Raw genomic sequence first — 19537 nt, 5'->3', positions numbered from 1 at the left:
GTTTTTGAAGTTGTCAGTTTCTTCAAATCTCTTTTCAAGTGACACACTGCATTACAAATGATGGCAGTTAACCAATGTGGCATTTCCATATTTACACCAACAAAAGAAATTTACAAGACATAATAGCATACAATCTTGACATTTAGTAATAGCAATAAAACATGGGCATCATTTTATTTTTTCTGTACAAACTATCAGAATATGACTTTATTTACATTAAACAATCACCTTTAATTTGATTTGATCTACACATCCCCATTTCATTTCACCCATTTCTCAAACCTCTCATCACGTCACCCACACCTTCACCAGACTACAGAATCTACAAGTAATTAGATCTAACACCTAAATAGAGCTTAGAAAGTCCTCTCCCAAATGTTTCCTCACTTCCCTGATAATTCCTTAAAAAAGAAAAAAAATGCACTTCACTCTTTCCTTCCACATCACTTTCACATTTCAATCACCAAATCAGCAAGATGGACTTTTCACCTCAATCCAAACAAGGTTAAAAAGAAAGAGTTCTTCTGTTGGGTGTCTTGATGCTGCAGCCATGAGTCTGGGGATCCTGGGTACTGTTCTGCTCTATAAGAAGGTCGTTTAATGGAATAAAAGTCTACATAATTTGTGGTCGATTTCAGTCCATACTTGTTGGCTAATCAGTAGAAGCTGGAAAGTGAACTCGGTCATCAAAATAAGGGTCTTCATAGCTATGAGGAGACTGAAAATACAATCTGTATGAATCAAAGTTATTTTGTTGGAGTCATCTTGACTATAATACAGCTGTTGATGCTGTAGCTGTCTATTTAGTTCTCTTACTGGTGAGGAATATGAACTGATGTAAATTGGTGAAGGTTTGCTGGAGCCTGACTGAATGATGGGTGACATCTTTTGGTTGGTGGTAGACAAGGAAGGATGTGATTTGAATCAGTCTTGCTCCAATGTCGACACAGGTGTAATAAAATGGTTCTGATTACACCCATCCTTTTTATAAATGCTCCAGAGGTCCCGATATTGCCATAATGTATTCAAGACCTGGGCTGCTGCCTTCACTACTTTCAGAGATGATCTGTCGCCCCTGCCTTTGGTTATGTTCACTAGTTTCTCTATGCCTCCCGAGTTGGCCAGGGCTTTGGCGTTCTCCATGTTTTTGCTGGTGACCTCGTGCAGAGCACAGCAGATGGCTGCATGGACTCATTAGACAAGATACTGGGGCCATTGCCACAGGGAAGCTGGTTGACCAGGTCTTGCATGGCGTATTTGCCTATGAGCTCCTTGTTGCGAACATCTAGTGTCATCTTCCTCAAGGCAGTTGCCATGGAAGAAACAACTCTATCGTTATCCATTCTCAGAAGTTCCACAAGGATGGGGAGCCCCTTTTATTTTCAAACGGCTGCCTGGATATATCCTGAAAACTTACAGTTGCCAGCAGAGAGGTTCTGGAGAGATCCAGCAGAGCCTTCCAAGGTGGCTGGGTTGGAACTTTCTGCTAAAAGAGTCAGATATAGCTTCACCACCGATGGGTGCCACAGCATCTCAACCCCTTTGGGGGACTTCGACAGTCCTGGGATAGGACCGACTCCATCCCATTGATCTTCTTGTGGAGTCCTCTTTTTCTTTTTCTTCCCCCAGCAGGTTGGCTCAGAGTCTTCGCTGGGAAACTTTTTCTAGTAAGTCATCCCATTCGTTCAGTCCCAGTAACTGGGCCTGGGGCACCTCCAGCTCCAGCCAATAGGACAGGTTCCTCAGGGTGCACACGCAATTCTCCATCTTGCTGTCGTAATCGGATGTGTTCATACACGTGTAGATTACATGCAACAGCGAGTCCACCAGCCCCTCGCAGGACCGCATTTGCTTCCGAGCTGCTTACCCCGCAGAGCTGAGGTTCCTCAGGCAACCTGTTGTACTACGCAGAACTAGTGAAGTCTGAAATTTAATTTTATGGCCATCATCAAAAGAAGAGTTATTCCATCCAGAATGTGGAACGATCACATTGTTTGTTAAGGTTGAGAGAACATCTCGAATAATTGTCATTTTTACAGCATCACGTGAGGATAAATTCCAAAGAACTCCTGTAACAAGCTCCCTTATTTCTGCATCAATATTGATTTTCTCAACAGTCACAACAAGGCAGATATCTCACTAACATCCTTCATTGTTATTTTATTTTCACCTGTAGACTTGCCGAAAAAGAGATTTCTAAAGGCATCACAAGCATTCTTCTGAACTTCCAAAACTGTGTGGCCCAAAAGGTCAACCAGATGCTTGATTCCCCGTAACCTACACACCTTCATCTTCACGTTGTTGTCGCCAAACCACAGGTACTGCAGGTAGGCTGCTGCATTTGCCTGAACAGATGGTAACTGGTGCTGAAGGATGTGAATGACCTCAGGCAACTCAGGATCATGCCAGGCAAACTCGCTGGGGTCCTTCTGAATGCTGTCTATTGATGGGGATCTTGTGGTGCCATCATTAGCCGGCACTGCGTGCTGAAGCCTGTTATAATTACACTCTTGCACTTGGTATTGTATGGGCCTGGAGGGCTCCGTATAGGTAGCTGTTGTATTCAGAGCATAATTATTTCTTTGGTATGTACGGGTACTTCATTGGCTGGACATCCTTTGTAGATTTCCAGTACCTACTGCTGGCTCCCTCTTTTAAATGAGCTAGTCCTGAACTCCTGCCAATGCACTTAATGCAGCTGCTGAGGTAACTGAGGATTTACTGAAGAGCCGCTTAGCTTCCTTAAACTTCTGGTTCCTTCTATCATTTTTGCTATAGGAGTTTTTTCGGTTGGTCAGATACCGATCCCAGTCAGGAGTAATATTGCCATACATCTGAGTGTCTTCCAGGTAGCTTCCCTCAAAAGCATAGATCTGTCACTCCAAGTTTGCCATTGTTTCCCATGAAGGCTATGCCCTTATGACTTACTCACCTCCTAAGGGCCACATCTCTTAATGCTTTCACATTGGCCACTGTATTTCAACACATGATTTTGGGGACACATTCAGACTATAGCATATCTATTCTTGCATTTCATGTATCACTCTTGAGACTGCACATTCCACCATGCCTATAACTTAAGTGAAGGTTGAAATATGATGGCTGGTGGACTAGCTCTCTGAGAAACGTGCAGAGGATAAGAAATTACTCTATTTTTATCACTCTCTAGACCTAGGATCATTCTAAAATTGAATGGAAAATAGTTGAGTGACAGCTATATTCCCCTTTCTAAAGAATTCTAAACATGTTTGAAGATAACTGGTTAGAAAACAAGACTAGAATGAAAGTGGATGAAAGCATAACAGAGACATATAAAAACAATTAAAAGTTCTTAGAGAATTTATAACTAAGTCTTCAAAAGCAATTGCAACAAAAACAAAAATTGACAAGTGGGACCTTATTAAACTAAAAAGCTTCTGCACAGCAAAATAAACTACTGATAGAGTTAAACAGATACCCTTCAGAAGGAAAGAAAATATTCACAAACCGTGCATCTGACAAAGGTCTAATATCCATTATCTATAAGGAACTTAAACAATTCAACAAGCAGAAAACACATAACCACATTAAAAAGTGGGCAAATTACACGAACAGACACTTCTCAAAAGACAGCATAAAAGTGTCCAGCAAACATGAAAAAAGGTTTCACATCACTAGTATCAGAGAAATGCAAATCAAAACCACAGTGAGATACCATCTCACACCAGTCAGAATGGCTATTAATCAAAAGGCAAAAAATAACATACTGGCCAGGCTGTAGAGAAAAGGGGACACTTATACACTATTGATGGGAATATAAATTAGTTCAGCCACTGTGGAAAGCAGTTTGGAGATTTCTCAAAGAACTTAAAACAGAACTACCGTTTGACTCAGCAATCCCATTACTGGATATATAGCTAAATGAAAATAAATCATTCTCCCAAAAAGACACATGTACTTGTGTGTTCACTGCAGTACTATTCACAATAGCAGAAACAAGGAATCAAGCCAGGTACCTATTAATGGTGGATTGGATAAAGAAAATATGGTACATATACACCATGGAATACTACACAGCTGTAAAAAAGAATGAAAGTGTGTCCTTTTCAGCCACATGGATGCAGCTGGAGGCTATTATCCAAAGTGAAATAAAGCAGAAACAGAAAATCACATACCTCCTGTTCTTACTTATAAGTGGGAGCTACACAGTGAGTACACATGACATAAAGATGAGAACAATAGACACTAGAGAATACTAGAGGGGAGGAGGGGGAGAAAAGGTTGAAAAACTACTTATTGGGTACTATAGTTACCACCTGGGTGATGGAATCATTCATATCCTGAGTCTCAGTGTCATGCAATATACCCATGTAACAAACCTGCACATGTACCCCCGGATCTAATATAAAAGCTGAAATTCAAAAAAAATTCTTTGAATAAGTGTTTTTTTTTAACCCACTTTCCCCTCTCTTTCTTTCTTCTACTTGTTTTACTTTTCCCAAAGACTTAAATGAGTTCTTGTCTTTCATAATGAAAAGTAATTTTTTCACTTTTTTATTATTTCAAAGTTAATAATTTTTTAAATGTATTTAAACGTAAAATTGAACGTTGTGTGATACTACTTATATTTGTTCAACTGAGGCCTCTATGCCTGAAATTCTGTGTGTGGGAAGAACACACTGTCAAAAGGGTGGAATAACGAATCAATGTGGGAAGGCTGAAAATTCTCTGAATCTATCAAAATGTCACAACCAAATTAGGTTTAATTAAAAGCTAAAAAAAAAAAAAAACCCAATGTTGAATCCCACAAAATTGTTTTAGAAGATTACTCTTTGCAATATTAGTACTCAGTATTTTAGCTTCTTTCTAATCCGCGTTACAAACCTGAATTTCAACTATGATGGATGCTTGCCTTTTTGTGAGAATAGGATACTGGAAATATCTGGAATTTCATAACTAGAGATTTAGTATGTTATCCACCTCTGATGGGATGCTCTTGACTCAACTGGTCAATAAAAGTCAGAGAATGTTCTCTGGGTAAGATTGGGGGCACTTACAATATAGTAGCCTTGCCATCAATGCTTTTTTTTTCTCCTTCTGCCTCACTCTGTTCTCACATATTCTACAAAACAATAGGATGGATCAATGCAATGACCATAAGATCATTATTCACAATGCAGATTCCTCAATAGCAGGAAGCACACATCATCATATTTGTATCCCCTCAGCTTGCACCAATGAAGGAGTAAATAAAATGCTAAAAAAAATCCCAAGAAGAATATAAGTACTAAAAATACAAATAAGTATAATATTTAGCAATATCCCTCTTTACTTTTTCAATGGAACTGCATTTTAATAAGGTCCATAGTATCCTCATATGATTTGGGGAATATCTGATAAAACAACATTTGACACACTTTTGAAATGCCTCCTTCACTTGGCTTCTAAGATAATACTCTCTTCCTTCCCTCCTCCTCCCTCCATCTATTCTCAGTCTCCTCTGCTGTCATTCCCTCATCTCCCTGCCTCTATACATTGGAGAAGCCAAAGAAGTAAATCCAAGATTTCTTTTATTTTCTATTTAGTCTCACTTTCTTGATGCTATGACTCTAAATACTATCTACATGCTGATGACTGTCAAACTTATATTTCTAACGTGAGCTTCCCTCTTGAACTCTTGATTCTTAGAGGGAAAATTGACTGCTTAACATCTTCATTTAGATGTCTAACACACATCTTGAACCTACCATTTCCTAACCAGAACAGTCTTCACCTTTCAATACAGGACAACAATGTTCTAGTTGCTAAGGCAAAAAACTTTGTCCTCCTTAATGTCACAATTTCTCTTTCTCCCTCCATTCAAACCCACAGCAAATTCTGTAGCATTCCATACAAAATATATCTATCATGCATTCATTTCCTGTGTTTGTGCAGTAGACTTTTGACCTCACCACTTGGACCTTGCAACACTAATATCTTTTCTATAGATAGCAGCAGAGTAGTGCTGCTAAAATATGTTAATCGTGACAATTCTCAAATCAAAACTCTCTAGAGCTTTTCCATAGCATGCAGAATGTAAACCAAAGTCCTCATAGTGGTTGAATTTTCCTACTGATCTGGGCCCAGTCTTATCACTGATTTCCTACAACTTTCTTCTTTGCTCACTCCACTCCAACCATACTGGTCTCCTTTCTGTTGTTCTAGAATAATAGGTAAGCTTTTACCCAAGGCCTTTTTACTTGTTTCTTTGGCTAGAATCCCTCCCTTAAGTCTCCATTTAATTCACTATGTCTCTTTCATCAGGCATACTCAACATCCACCTTCTCAAAGAAAATATCCCTAGACATCCTTAACTAAAAGTGCAACTCTTTCCCTTGCCCTAAACAACTAAAAAAGTTACTATCCCATTTTCCTTCTTTATTTTATCCGAAAGAATTTACCAACATCTAAAATACCATATGGTTTACTCACTAATCTTGTTTGTTGCATTTTCCCCACTACATCATAAGGTTCATGTCATATGGCTGTCCTAGGGTAAGGCCAGCAAGGCATCTAGGTTGCAAAATGTAAGGAGACAGTCACTCTCAGGTCATGCAAGTGCATTCATGCTTGTCACAGCCCTGCTTTCATAAAGGCAAAGATTTTAACTTATTTATTAACTGATACTTTCAAAATGCCCATCATAGCACCTGATATATTGTGGATGTTTACTAAATACTTACTAACTTAATGTATCTCAGATACTTAATAATAACTTTAGAAAACCCAGTATGTCCCAATTAGTATCTACTGATCAGTATTAGAATTTAATAAGAACTTAATCTGCAGTGACCCACTTTAGTTAAGTTCTTTCACATTAACGTGTCGTAAAATGCCTGGTAAAATACAGACGTTCACCTTTTTCTGCAGAGCATATGTTTCAAGACCCCCAGTGGATGCCTGAAACCATGGATAGTACCTATATATACTATGTTTTTTTCTTATACATGCATACCTATGATAAAGTTTGATTTAAAAATTTGACACAGTAAGACATTAACAATAACTATTACTAAAATAGAACAATTATAACAATATACCTTAATAAAAGTTATAAAAATAAAAGTTTAATAAGTTATAAAAATAAAAGTTATTTGGTCTTTCTCTCTCTCAAAATACCTTTTTTTTTTTTTCCTGAGATGGGGTCTCACCCTGTCACCCAGGCTGGAGTGCAATGGCGTGATCTCGACTCACTGCAACCTTCACCTCCTGGGTTCAAATGATTCTCCTGCCTCAACCTCCCCTCCCAAGTAGCTGAGATTACAGGTGCCCACCATCATGCCCAGCTAATCAAAATATCTTACTGTAATGCACTAACCTGTTTCCAGACTGTGGTTGACCCCAGGTAACTGAAACCACAGAAAGAAACTGTGAATAAGGAGGGGCTGCTGTATTAAAAACTTACCTATGGTTGGGCGCAGTGGCTCATGCCTGTAATCCCAGCACTTTGGGAGGCCAAGGTGGGCAGATCATGAGGTCAGGAGATGAAGACCACCCTGGCTAACAAAGTGAAACCCCGTCTCTACTAAAAATACAAAAAAATTAGCCGGGCATGGTGGCGGGCACCTGTAGTCCCAGCTACTCGGGAGGCTGAGGCAGGAGAATGGGGTGAACCCGGGAGGCGGAGCTTGCAGTGAGCGGAGATCACGCCACTGCACTCCAGCCTAGGTGACAGAGCAAGACTCCATCTCAAAACAAACAAATGAACAAAAAAAACTTACCTATGTAGGCATATGTTTACACTCAATTTAGAAATGGAGTTGATAACAAGTAATTCCTTACCCCCTAGATAGATACTTAAATCTCCCACATCCGAAGATTATACAACACATAACTGCATTGACCACAAGTAAAATTGAAGGTGTTTACATTTTGTTGAGACATAATATATGAGTAAAAAAGAATAATTTTCGCTAGTGTACTGAAAAAAACTAGGGTATGATATTACCAGAAGAGAAGTGCAGAATGTTTTTTAAGGACTTATCTAAACTGCAAAAATATAGATTTGCAGGGAAACTATGTGGACACAAGTTCTATTGTATCCTATTTACATATCTGGCATCCTACTCAGGATCTGGTTGTGGGAGAATTATCAGGGTAATCCCTCTGAAGAAAGGGGAAGGTATTGATTAACTGATGGAGCCTCTGAGGACCTGTGGCCTCAGAGTTTTTTTCTGTGACTAGTATGAACCCTCAACACTGAAAGGACACATGCTTCCCAGGTAAGAGAGAAATCTGTAAGAAATACAGGTATATCGATCAGGCGCGGTGGCTCACGCCTGTAATCTCAGCACTTTGGGAGACTGAGGCGGGCGGATCACCTGAGGTCAGGAATTCGAGACAAGCCTGCACAACATGGAGAAACCCTGTCTCCACTAAAAATACAAAATTAGCCGGGCGTGGTGGCACATGCCTGTCATCCCGGCTACTCAGAAGGCTGAGGCAGGAGCATCGAATCGCTTGAACCGGTGAGGCGGAGGTTGCGGTGAGCTGAGATTGCGCCATTGTACTCCAGCCTGGGCAGCAAGAGTGAGACTCCGTCTCAAAATAAATAAATAAATAAATTAATTAATTTAAAAAAAGGAAAAAAAGAAATGCAGGCATATCTGAGAGTTATTGCAGGTCCAGTTACACACCACATGGTAAAGCAAATATTGCAATAAAGTGAGTGGCATTTTTTTTTTGTTTCTCAGTGCAAACAAAAGTTATGTTTGTACTAAACTAACTAGTCTAAGTGTGCAATAGACTTACATCTGAAAAGAAATACATACCTTCATTTAAAAATACGTTATTGCTAAAAAATGCTAACAATCATCTGGCCTTCAGCAAGTCATAGTCTTTTTTGCTGGTGAGAATTTTGCCTCAATGTCAATGCGTGCTGACTAATCAGGGTGGTGGTTGCTGAAGGTTGGGGTGGCTATGCCAATTTCTTAAAATAATACAGCAGTGAAATTTCCATTGTTCGACTCTTCCTTTCACAAACGGTTTCTCTGCAGCATGTAATGTTGTTTAATACCATTTTGCCCGCAGTAGAACTTCTTTTAGAATTGGAGTGAATCCTCTCAAACCCTGCCACTACTTTATCAACTGAATTTATGTAATATTCAAAATCCTTTTTTATCATTTCAACAGTGCTCCTAGAATCTTCATCATGAGTAAATTCCATCTCAAAAAACCATTTTCTTTGCTCAGCCATAAGAAGTAACTCCACCCATTAAAGTTATATCATGAGGTTGCATCAATTCGGTCACATCTTCAGGCTCCATTTCTAATTCTAGTTCTCTTGCTATTTCCACCACATCTGCAGTGACTTCTTCTATTGAAACCCTGAATTCCTCAAAGTCATCCATGAGGGCTGGAATCAGCTTCTTCCAAATTCTTGATAATGTTGGTATTTTAACCTCCTCTCATGATCACACATATTCTTAAATGGCATCTAGAAATGGTAAATCTCTTTCAGAAGATTTTCAATTTAGTTTGTCTAGATACATCAGAGGAATCACTATCTATGGCAGCTATGGCAATGCAAAATGTATTTCTTAAATAACAAAACTTGAAAGCCAAAATTACTCCTTGATCCATCGGCTGCAGAATGCATGTGGCATTAGCAGGCATAAAAATAATATAGCTTTCTTTGTATATCTCTGAGATCAGGGCTCTTGGGTGATCAAGTGCATTGTCAATGAGCAGTAACCTTTTGAAAGAAATCTTTTGTTCTGAGCAGTAGGTCTCAAGAGTGGGCTTAAAATATTCAGTAAACCGTGCTGTAAATAGATGTGCTGCCATTCAGACTTTATTGTTCATTTAGAGGGCACAGGCAAACTAGATTTAGCACTGGCTTCATGTTAAAGTCACCAACTGCATTAGCTCTTAATAAGAGAGTCAGCCTGTCTTTTGAAGCTTTGAAGCCAGGCACTGACTTCTCCTCTTTAGCTATGAAAGTCCTAGATGGCATCTTCTTCCAATAAAAGGTTGTTTCATCTACACTGAAAATCTGTGATTTAGTATAGCCGCCTTCTTCAATGATCTTAGCTAGATCTTCTGCATAATTTGTTGTAGTTTCTACATCAGCACTTGCTTCTTCACTTTGAACTTTTATTTTATGGAAAAGACTAATTTCATTAAACCTAATGAACCAACCTCTGCTACCTTCCAACTTTTCTTATGTAGCTTCCTCACCTCTCGCAGCTTCATATAATTGAAGAGAATTAGGACCTTGGTCTAGATTAGGCTTTGGCTTAAGGGGATATTGTGGCTGGTTTGATCTTCTATCCAGGGTACTAAAACTTTCTCCATATCAGCAAGAAGACTGCATGGCTTTCTCATCACTTGTGTGTTCACTGGAGTAGCGCTTTTAATTTCCTTCCAGAACTTTTCTTTTGCATTTACAACTTGGCTGTTTGTTGCAAGAGGCCTAGTTTTAGACCTATCAGGGCTTTTGACAGGCCTTTGTCACTAATCTTAATCATTTCTAGCTTTTGATTTAAAGTAAGAGCTATGGGACTCTTGCTTTCACTTGAACACTTAGAGGCTATTGTGCAGTTATTCTTTGGCATAATTTCAATATTGTTGTGTCTCAGCAAATAGGGAGGCTTGAGCAAAGGGAGAGAGATGAGGCTGGTCACTGGAGCACTCAGAATGTGCACAATATTTCCTCAGTTAAGTTTGCCATTTTATATGGGTGCGCTTCATGGCATCTCATAAAAATTACAATAATATCAAAGATCACTTATCACAGATCACCGTAACTGACATAATTAATAATAATAATAAAGTTTGAAATATGAGATTATCAAAATGTGACACTGAGACATGAAGTGAGCACATGCTGTTGGAAAAATGGAGTCAGTACACTTGCTTCATGCAGGGTTGTCATGGACCTTCAATTTGTGAAAAAAAACGTAGTATCTGTGAAGTTCAATAAGGCAAGAACCATAAAACGAGGTATGCCTGTGGATGGAATCCATGAAAACATTTTTGAATAAACTTGAGAAAAAGTCAGGAGAAGAAAATGCATCACAAGGAGAATTAACTGACAGGGAAGATATTTGACCAGTAGTTCCACATGAACTATTGGAGGAACTATTCTCTATAGTTCCACATGAAATATTGATCAAACAAAGCATCTATTAAAGCTCAACAAAAGTGTAGTGAAGTTCAAAGAAATGATTAGAAGATAACAAAAGAAATGAAAAGCAAACTGGATTATTTCTGTGGGGAGGGATAATGTAATGTAAAGTATTCCAGAGGCAAAACAATGTTACAAGCCATAGGGAAAATTATACTAGAGTGAAATTATAGTCAGGGTGGAAGTAGAAAGAATTGAGGAAATTTTGCAATCCAAACAGGTAAAGATCTAGTACCAAATATAAATGATAAACATTATACGTTTGAAAGATAAAGAGTATCCAGCATAAACCTAAGTAATTTTCCTTATGTGCATAACCAAAACATAAATAATAATTATCATAACATATATTGGAAGAAACCTTTCCCAAAATAATATGTGACTGTAGATGAAAAGAACTGTAGGTTTTGCAGTAAAAATATTGATACAAAATAATTAACACAAAGAAATAATCCTGTAAAGCTCATTAAAATTCAATAATGAAGAAAAAAATCTTAAAATATCCAGGTAGGAAAACATAGTGATGTACAAAGAAGAAAAAATTTCTCCAGTGAAAAACATATTGTAAGAAGATAGTGGAGCTATAAAAGATCTGAGTAACATGATGCCTTTATATACTCTTACCATAAAGGTGAAGGTGTACATTCTGAAACACCAATTCAGGAACACAGCACTCTTGAAATCCTACTTGATCATATCCAAATATTGAAGAAATAAATCAGAACAAATAACTCAGATATATTAGTTTTGTATTGCTGCTATAACAAATTACATAAACTTGGAGACTTAAAACAGCACAATTTTTAAAAAATCATCTAGTTTTGGAGTTCAGCGGTCCAAAACGAGTGTCACTGTAATAAAATCAGGGTACCAGTGGGACTTCTAGAGGGTCTAGGGAAAAATCAGTTTCCTTGCCTTTTCCAGACCCTAGAGATTGACAACATTCCTTGGCTCATGGCCACTTCTTACATTTTCAAATCCAACACGATAATATTTTCAAATCAGTCTCTGACTTTTACATTATTAGCTTCCTCTGTCGCATATAAAGATTTAAATTGGATCGACCCAGATAATCCAGGATAATCTTCCGATTGCAATATTCTTAACTTAATCACATCTGGGAAGTTCTGGAACATAATGTAACATATTCACAGGTTCTGGGGATTAGAATGTGAATATCTTCAGGAGTTATTCTGCCTACCACATCAGTTATAGGGAAACCATGGTAAAGGACTGGTGCAAATATTAAATCTGTATAAAAACAGAAATAAGACATATATTGTATAATTTCAGCAATAAATTAGAATATGCATATTATAAATAGAATAGAATGTACATATAAATTTTGAACATATAAAAATATAATTTTTTGATAAAATGAGTAATTAAAATATTTTTAAACAATTGAGAGATATACAATAACAATGTAAACAATAATTGTCTCTCAATGGTGGGATTTTGTGGCTTTTATTTATACTTTTCTTTATTTTCCCAATTTCTATAACAGATGTGATATTTGAAATCAAAATAAATATATACTAAAATGAAATGTTATCTTCAAACACACATACTTATATATACAAACATACATAAATCCATCATATAAGTACTAGTCCAGACATTTAAAACATCCCTACATTGTAGATATAAACAAAAAAAGAATAATGTAGAATTATAGTAGAATGATTTATATTCCTTTGGGTATTATAAAGACACATGCATGCATATGTTCATTGCAACACTGTTCACAATAGTAAAGACATGGAATCAACCTAAATGCCCATCAATGATAGAATGGAAAAAGAAAATGTGGTACATGTACACCATGGAATACTAGCCATAAAAAAGAACGAGATCATGTCTTTTGCAGGCACGTGGATGGAGCTGGAGGCCATTATCCTTAGCAAACTAATGCAGGAACACAAAACCAAATACGGCCTGTTCTCACTTATAAGTGGGAGCTAAATAATGAGAACACATGGACACAAAGAGGGGAACAACACACACTAGGACCTGTTGGAGAGTGGAGGGTGGGAGGAGGGAGAGGATCAGGAAAAACAACTAGTTGGGTACTAGGCTTAATACTGGGCAAGGAAATAATCTGTACAACAAACCCCTATGTCACAAGTTTAACTATGTGACAAACCTGCACATATAACCCTGAGCTTAAAATAAAAGTTAAAAAATATATAAATGTCGATAAATTAAAATAAAAATATAAAATAAAATAAGAAAGAATAATGTAAAATTAAGTATTTTATGTAAAATTTAAACCAAAACATCAAACATTTTTTGTTTTTTTCTGATTTGATTTTTTAAACATCTCCTCATTTTATTAAAATTATTTTATTAGTTTTAGTGAAGTTTGTATTAAAAGCAAAAGAAAGGGTAGAAATGGGGAAAGTATGACAAGTCAAATAACTCATGGAATAGAAAGAGATCAGAGAGTGCAAAGGGACATCTTTGCAGATAAGAAAATAAGAATAGATGACTCATGTAGTTTAATCATCCAATTCTCTTGCTTTGCATCAGGATTCGGTAAAGTGGGTGATAAACAATTGTCATGAGTTGGGTATTTTTATTTAAAATTCATTGATGTATAGATAAGTCTCTATTAGACAGTCTATTTGAGATACAGGAGATGGTAGATGTATGTGTCAACTAGCCAATATCCTACTATCAATATGGTTCCATGAAGAACACATATTCTAACACAACTGACTCTAATGAACTATCACAATTCAAGTCTCTATTCAGTACCACAGTACCTTAACAAATAGCTACATTCCTTAGTTCACTTATCATTCACTAGGCACTGCTCAATAAACAAGTGAATTATCAACGACCAAAACAGAAGCTTCTGTCCTTCCTGTGTCCATGTGTTCTCATTGAATAACAAACCTGCACATTGTGCACATGTACCCTAAAACTTAAAGTATAATAATAATAATAATAATAAAAAGCTTCTGTCCTTATAGACCTAATTTGTACTGGGTAGGAAAGGCTACAAACAATAAACACAATAAGTACACAATTTAGAATATATTAGAAAGAGGGAATTGCTATGGGTTAAAGGAAAAGTAGGTTTGAGTAATGGTGACAAGGAGTGCTAGGGTGCGGGGGAGACTGGAAATAGATTGCAGTATGAAATGGGGTAGTCAGAAGGTGATATTTGAGCAGATTTGAAGGTTATATTATTGCTAGACAAGAAGCTGTCTGGAGACCATAGCAAGCCGAGGATACAGATACAGAAAAAGATTCAAAGTAAAAATTGCTTGGGAAGTGATGTCAGCAAGATGGGAAACTGGGTGATCCCAACTCTCACCCCTAAACAAAAACAAGGATAAAATCAAATATTTGTGGAAAAGGATAGCTCTGGGAGAAGCCCTGAGGCAGTTAGGGGGCAGCAACAATCCACACGAGTGCAGAGACCAGGAATGGCTAATAGAAAGGGGTAGGAAGCATTTTTTCTGTGTTGCCCCATCCCCCGGATTAGCACGGTGCCACAAGGAATCCACTTGGTCACTGGTTCTCTCATGGGGGAACAGGGAGAGTGGGTGGACCTCAGCAGCCATTGACACCAAGAATTCCAGTGGCCCTAGCTACCGTTGCAGAGGACTTCTGCGGTCTTCTCTGACGTGGACCCCAGCTGCTGCGTCACTGACGCCACAGATGCCAAGTACCACCCCTTCCCACACTGGACTCAGAGCTGCTGGAGTTGCAGCCAAAGCCAGGCTGCACATGCCCATGCCTGAGAATAGGAACCTGACATAAAGCACATGCTTGTGCACAGTTCCTGGCACTTAATGGTGCCACCACATGCGTGCTCAGGTGCCTACTGGACCAGGTCTGCACTACAGCTGTGCACATATGACCAAGGAACCAGACACCTGCTGAAGCTAAGCATATGCACCCATTGGACCACGTGCCCATTGTAGCTTTGCCCAGTGCCCACCAGACCTGATTATTATGTGCCTGCCACCTCCATGGCACATGCTCCAGCATGTTCAGTAGACTAGGCATTCACTGTAGCTGTATGTATATACACACACACCCACCAGACTTAACCTCTGTACCCCCGCCCCCAAGACAGTTCCCTCATATGCCTTTAGAACTTGTGTCCCTGTGCATTACTGAATACATATCTGGATGTAGAACAGCCACACACTTCACCCCACCTGCCCACAAAAGAAAGTTTTTTCCTACCAAGGCCACATTATAAACAAATTGTCAAAAGTCAAAGAGAGTTTTAAAAAATATTATTATTAACATTATTTTTGACTAAGTTACACTTATATGCATGTATGGAGTAAAACATGAGGTTTTGATATATGTATACAATGTGGCATGGTTAAACCAAGCTAATTAACATATCCATCACCTTACTTATCTTTTTTTTGTAACAAAACATTTGAAATTTACTTTATTAGTTATTTTGACATATACAACACATTATTATTCACGACAGTCACCTGAGACTATACTTGAGATCTATTACCTGATAGGCAATAGATCTCAAAACCTATTTATCCTGTCTACCTAAAACTTTGTACCCTTTGATCAACAGTTTTCCACCCCTAGCTTAGACTGAGTGGAGGCATAATAATCTAAAACAGATAAAATCAGATTGTTGTTTTGATTGTTGTCCTGCAAATATAACAGCATAAATATATGTTTTTCATAAGCCTGAATACAGTATGTCTCTTCTGGGTGTGCAATATTATTGACATGTCAAATGCATTAAAATTTTCTGAGGTGGCATGGATTATAAATTTGCTATATTGATTAATTTAATAGCTACCAATTTTTTTATTTTTTAGTCTATATTGTTTTGAATTTTGAATGTGACTTTGAATGGATCTAAATTTAAAGGAATATAGAACCAAAATTTAGAAAAGGTTTTCCCTTCTATCTGAACTTGATTTTTACATGGTTTAAACTTTCTTTTTTTTTTATTTTTATTTTTATTTTATTTTTATTTTTATTTTTATTTTGTTTTTTTTTATTTATTTTTATTTTTATTTTATTATACTTTAAGTTTTAGGGTACATGTGCACATTGTGCAGGTTAGTTACATATGTATACATGTGCCATGCTGGTGCGCTGCACCCACTTTACAGTGACTCTCAAGTTCATCTATTCACCTATCTCATTGTAAAGATGAAGAAACTGCAACGGGAGGTCAAAAACTCCTGTGGGGTTACAAAGCACTTTTGTGATAGCAGACTTCTGGCTTCTGACCTTCACTCATTAAAATATGATCCTGTTTTATTCCTGTGTCTCCAGGTTATTCAATTTTTGTTGTTGTTAAGATTCTTGAATGTATTATTATTATTATTATTATTGCCTTTGATTTAGCCCCAACACACATTTTCTCCACAAGAATTTAACTCCGTTTCTTTGGGAATACAGCATCTTAATGCGGGTTAAGACCAGGTCCTTTGCCATAAAACAGATCTACATTTAAATCCTAGCTCTACCACTTACTCACTACGTAATTTGGGGCAAATACGTTTCTTAGTTTCACTATTTTCAAGATAATAATAATGACATAGGGACTTTGTTTTTTCTGAAAAAAAAAAGGAGGTGTTATATCAATTGATTAATGGTAAGAAAACAGTAAACTTTCTACAAAAATGAAGATGATGATCAGATATTATGTTAAAGAAGTTAAAGAAATTAAACATTTTACATAATGTTTTCAAGAAGAGTTTTTGTAAGTAAAACTTCTACAAAATTTAAACTAAAAAAATACTCTGTTTCTTGAAAAAGCAATAATTGAATCACATAGACATGAAAGGAATGTGAATTTGGAAGTCAAGAGTAGAATTTTTTTAGAACTAAGAAGGATTAGTTTGGAAAAGCTTTGTGAAGGATATGAGTTGAAAACCAGGTTTTGAAGTAAAGTGCAACAAGATTTGGCAGCTTAAAGGGTGAAGGATATTTTAGATGCAATAATAAGGGAAATAGGTTAAAATGTTGACAAGGATATGGATATAGCAGTTTTTTTTTTTTTTAAGGAGCAATTGTCACTGTATGCTACCTCTTGCAAAATCTGTTTGTAAATTCATTTATACTCTCTTTCCAAAATTGCAGTGAAACTGTTAAGACTAAAAAAGTACAGACACTATAAAAACAAGAAAGACAAGAATTAAGTTTTTTTTCCAAAAAGTTAAGAGTGGAGAAAATTTAATTCCACATTTCCTGCCACAAAATATCTATTCTGTCCAAAGACTGCTGAGGTGAGAAGCTTTGTTACGTTACGATTAACACACTTTATTTTCTTCTCTAGCTTAGTTATTGGTTCCCCCTCTTATTTTCCTTCTTGCTACTAAACATTTTATGTTCCAAATTTTAACCCCTTACTACATGGTAGAGATTTGAGGTTGAAAAGGCAATGTATATAGCTTCCTTTTAATTCTAGTCACGAGAGGCCACCAGTGTTTAACCTGGACATTGTCAATTAGCTAAATTGTGAAGTAAGTGCACAGCAAAGACATAGCCAATTGAAATGTGTAAGCAAATATAATAAGAAGTTCAGTGTTCTTTTCTGATGTTCAAGTGGCTGGCCTTCCTATGGGCAGTCTTCTGTCTTCCATCATCAGTCACAACATGTGGGGTCAACAGCTACAAAGCAGTATCTGCATTTCTCTTTAGTTGACTTTAATAAAAGTCAAGCCATGGTCCAAAAAGAGGTGGGTCCTCATTGGTAGAAATATAATTCATTTTGTGAAGAGCAATGAGGAAGACAAAGATGTAAGTCTGGGAAAGTTGAGAATTTCCAGTGCCAACAGTATAAGAAGCAGGAGAATAAAACCTCACTGCACACTAGAAAAGACCAACATCTTCAGTAATAACATTCTTGAATCCTTACTATGCAGAGGAAGCTCTTCTCATTGCCAGAGATCAAAATCTAAAACATATCTCAGAGCCTTTATAGGGAGATAAGACAAGAGAAATGTGAACAGAAACAAGAAAACAAAAAATAAGTCAAACAAAGAAACACCAAACAGAGAAACCTTTTGGGAAAGTATTTGCCTCTTTGTCTGTTCTCTAGCAGAGAACATTCCTTTTCCTCTGTAGAATTCATTTGATTTGATTTATTAAAAAGGACAGAGCTGATTGAAATGAGAGTTTAAATGTATCACTAGAAAGACCTTTCGATCTTTGGCTCCCCAACTCTGCTTCAGAGCACTCTGTTCTTTCTGTCCTCATTTCTCACCAGTATTTCTTTATCCCAAAGAGTCAAGTACCAAAAGTAATTTTAAAATAGATAAGTGCAAGTGTTCCGGAACCAAACTGAGGTTCGGGCTGCTGTTTCTCACGGCCCAATAACGAGATGCAGATGAAGAAGGGAGTTTTTATTTCTGTAACCGGTTACAGGGAGAAGGCCTGAAAAATACCACCAGACCAACTCAAAATTACAAATTCTCCCAGAGCTTATATGCTTTTCAAGCTATATGACTATGTGTAAACGTGCATTCATCTAAAGACATAAGTTATTAACTTCTTTTAATCTATAGCTAAGATCTGAGTCCTGAAAAACCTTCCTCTGGAGCCTCAGGTAAATTTACTTAATCTAAATGGGTTCAGGTGCCGGAGTGATTACCTTTCTCTTGTCTGCTGCTAAATCATGGAGGTCTGGGGAGTTCCTTCAAACCCCCAATAAACTTGTTTGTGGAGGCCTGGGGAGTTTCTTCAGATCCCTAATAAAACTTGTTTAATCCCAGATGGGTCTTGTTAAGAGTTTATTCATTATTTTGTCATGCTTTAAGGCCCAGGAAAGGCCTAGGCAAAATGCTTGGTGGGCTTTTGTTACATTCCAGCCTTTGCATAAGGACACTGGCTCTTTCAGCTTTTAATATTTAACTACTCAGTCAGTACTGAGACAGTTGTTATGGAGGCCTGTGTGAAACCTGGCCTGCCACACAAGGTTAGGGAAAAAAATGGATTCAACCAACAGATTGTTTCTTCTCCCTAAGAAATTACTTTTGCAATGAAGAACAAGAAAGAAGCCTTTTTAAAATCACAGTTTGAGGTGAGAAGAGATTCCATTTAACTTTGAATTGAATGAACTCTGACATGTTTGTACTGCATTTTCCAACAATTTGGGTTAAAATTTAATACTTTTTAAAAATCTTAATAGTGCATCCCTACTACTACATTTCCTTGCTTTTTAACACCAATTCCACTGCTTTAGATTGCTAAGAGATCAAGTTCTAGGTTAAAAATTAGAAAACCAGGCTTCTGTTTGCATGTCTGTTACTGACTTGGTAGAACTTCGTAGGACTTGGTAGAAATTCTGCACATCCATTTGTTCAGAAAAATCATTATTTAAACAACTTCACTGCTAAAGAATCAAATATAAGGACCTATTGTCAAGCATGAAAT

General features: G+C 37.2%; 1 pseudogene; it reads right to left on the bottom strand.

The window, feature by feature from the left end:
• Window positions 1–485: 485 nt before the first annotated feature.
• On the bottom strand, window positions 486–14895 carry LOC101056857 (plakophilin-4-like; annotated as a pseudogene).
• Between the last annotated feature and the right edge of the window lie 4642 nt (window positions 14896–19537).

This window comes from Pan troglodytes, chromosome 13 (genome assembly GCF_028858775.2).
Source record: "Pan troglodytes isolate AG18354 chromosome 13, NHGRI_mPanTro3-v2.0_pri, whole genome shotgun sequence".
NCBI lineage: Eukaryota > Metazoa > Chordata > Mammalia > Primates > Hominidae > Pan > Pan troglodytes.
This window is presented reverse-complemented; position numbering and strand designations above follow the sequence as displayed.